Raw genomic sequence first — 3,261 nt, forward strand, 5'->3', positions numbered from 1 at the left:
TAATGGTGGTTTCATACCGGATCTGGTACTAGGAGGCTAAGACACACTTGTGCATACGCTTAGGCGGGTCGTCTATTATTTGGTACGGTTGAAACAAGTCTGTTAGTGAGACCGTTGCATTATTACATTTTAGAGAAGAAAATCAATAAGATGTTAATAAGAGAAAAAATAGTATTTTTGGGTTAAAATCTGTCGGGCAGTTACAATTGATGAGTGTCCAAGTATTAGCACAATTTGAATATGGTGCTTGTTGCACAAAATGACTTTCATTACAAATTACTATCAAAGTAAAATATGCATGGAATGTAAATGTATATGGATACATCTACTTGTGTATGACCATTGCCTATTAATGAATGAATGTTAAAGTCACAAATATAAAAATATGCAATGATGCATGACTGTTAAATTTGCATTTAAAGTATGTGCGTCCATGTGCCTACAAGGGTTCTGAATATTTAAATTAGATTCACAATGTCAATTGTATGGACTTAATAAATTTAAAAGGTTAACTATGTGATACTAAATTATGATGCTTAGAAAGAGAGGGTAAGCAGTATGTATGGCATTATGGATAATGTGTTTTAGCATAGAAGGTTACTCCTCCCTAGCGATGAAGATAGGGAAAGCCTCTAGAGTATACTGCTGGGTGGATGGTAAGAAACTCCTGAGTGAAAGTTTGATGCATTAAGATGGTAGTGTTAGGAGCTCTCTCTTGATAATGGTCATCCCTCACTCGAGACTTGTGAAAGGTGCCCCGCCAGGTTAAAGCCATAATTGTATGAATACACTACTCCCTCCATGGCCCTGATCCAGGTTTATGCCTATGTCGTACCCATGTGCCTAAGAAGTGAGAACTTAAATTGATTGTATATTTAGTTAATCATGACATGCAACATTTAAAAAAAAATCTAATTAAAGATAATTGAACTACTCATGCATAAATGATTGCTCGTTCTGTAATGGTAAGTGCATGCATCCTTAACTGTTTATGCATACTTAACTATTGTTTACATTTGTGACTTGTAGGAATATCCTCTTGCCTACTTGTTTTAATTTACGTGTACTAAATACCACTCTTCTACCGAGGACTTGTTAAGTTTGACCCTATTATGAAAACTTTTTTTCCAGGTAATGAATAGACAACCAGCGTGATGGTGGGAGGTTGCAGCGAGACCTAAGCCAAATCTTTTCTATTTATGCTAGAGTTTTGGATTGTAGAGATTCACTTTTCTATGCACTTTGAAAGGACTCTGATATTATTATTTTAAATTTAGAATGAACTTTTATTAATATGTGAATATTGAAATTTAAGTTGATATGTTGAATGGTGTGATGGATCTCGCCCAAACCTTTTATCTAATTTTGTGATTTCTAAAACCATTTAAAAAAATCCATGATTTTTGGGATAAAAATTTGAAGCATTATACCACTGATGGCCTGGACGTCGGCCAAAAAATGACCAGAGAGCCTTTGTTGGATAGAAAATGACCAGAGAGCTTCTGCCGACCACGCCTAGTTGGCAACAACCATGGCCGACGGTGGCCATCCCTATTAGTGACCCACCGTGGACGATGAGAGAGGGAGGGTTTCTTAACCTTAACTCCATTCCATCACCCCACTTTCGTGATGAGACGGCTAGGCAGTTTGAGGGAACCAGTTTGTTCCTGCTCTATCACCCCAAATCGATTTTCCAGCTTTGCATGACCGATTCCCTATATCCAAACCCATAACAGTCCCACTCTTACCCATATTCTAACCTTTATGACACATATCTGACCTCAAACAACCATGTGTTAGACCCTAACTTGACCTAAAACCCATTACACTCGGTTCAAGCCCGAATTACCCTCAAATCTTATATAACCCGATCGTTAACTAACCAAAATCCTCACATAAAATCCTAAAACTTATTTTAGACCCAAATACCTACCCAGCACAATCAGATCCTACACACACTCGATCTCATACCTATCCAAACCATAGTGTAATCTTAGAACCACACTTGATCCAAAGCCATTCTCAAACTCAAACTAATCCACGAGCCCTAGAATTCAAATATCCAAAAAAAAAAACTACAGTGCAATGGTTAGAGTATCAGTTTGTGTTGAGTATGGTGATGAATTGGATATTCCTAAGTTCACAAACAACTACGATCAAAATGTATTCTTTGATTGGATTCAAGCAATGGAGTGGGACTTTATAGGAGAACCAGAATATGAAGCATCGAAAAGTCCTTTCGGCCATTTTTACATTTCGCCAGATTGCTAGATAGTAGCTGCAATTCAACCATAAGACCAAAGAAATAAACGAAGATCCAATATAGATCAAGATGAAGCAATTGATGCAGATCCTTATTAGAGCCTACCTAAAATGAGCCTTTATTTAAATTCATTTGAGACCTATATGAAGTCCTACATCTAATTAAAGATGATTTGGATCCAAAAATCTCTTAATGGTTTCATACTTGTTTTAGTGGATCCGCTTGAACCCACCTTAGGTCCCAAAGATTCAACCATAGACCCACTTGACCCAATCCAGAGTGACCTTCTGCAAACCCTACCCATGCCCAAATATATTCAAGATGTAAACCCTAATAATCATATCTGAAACTATTCAAACTCCATAATGCCTAACACAAGCCTGCACCAAACTTTCATCTTGCCTAGATCAGATCAATACGGCCTTCCACAAATAGTTATGGATGAGATTCCTTCAGAGTGGATCCAAATTTTGTCTTAGCCATGTGTTCCAAATTCGTTTGACCCATTTTACTTTGTAGGCATCCCACATGACTTTGGTTAGTTTGAAAAGAATATTTGTTTAGTTTATAGAGGAACACCGAGATTTAGTTTCATACTGTGGGACCATAACCCTCAAGGTAGAACAAAATTGGAAAAAGCGCAATCAAGGTTCAGACTTGAAGGTAAGTCTTCTCCAACCCAAGGAAAATGATGCAAAAGCATATTAGGAGGTCCAGGCTTATATGGATCCATTTGGATCTATTTTTTTTAATCTATCCAAGATCCAAAAGTAGGATTAGGGTTTTATTTTTTCATAAATACTTGTTACGTGGGGGGGTTAGAGAGATGGATGATTGATTATTATTATTATTATTATTCTGATTTTTTTTTTATAATTTTTGTCATTTTTTTTGCTTCTCTTTGATTTTTGTGCATAAGAGTTGGGTAACAACAACTTCACGATCAAAGGTGCATAAGAAGCCCACTTCGTCTTCGTTCCCCCAATTGATTCCCTTTC

This window comes from Nuphar pumila, chromosome 3 (genome assembly GCF_984573655.1).
Source record: "Nuphar pumila chromosome 3, dmNupPumi1.hap1.1, whole genome shotgun sequence".
Lineage (NCBI taxonomy): Eukaryota > Viridiplantae > Streptophyta > Magnoliopsida > Nymphaeales > Nymphaeaceae > Nuphar > Nuphar pumila.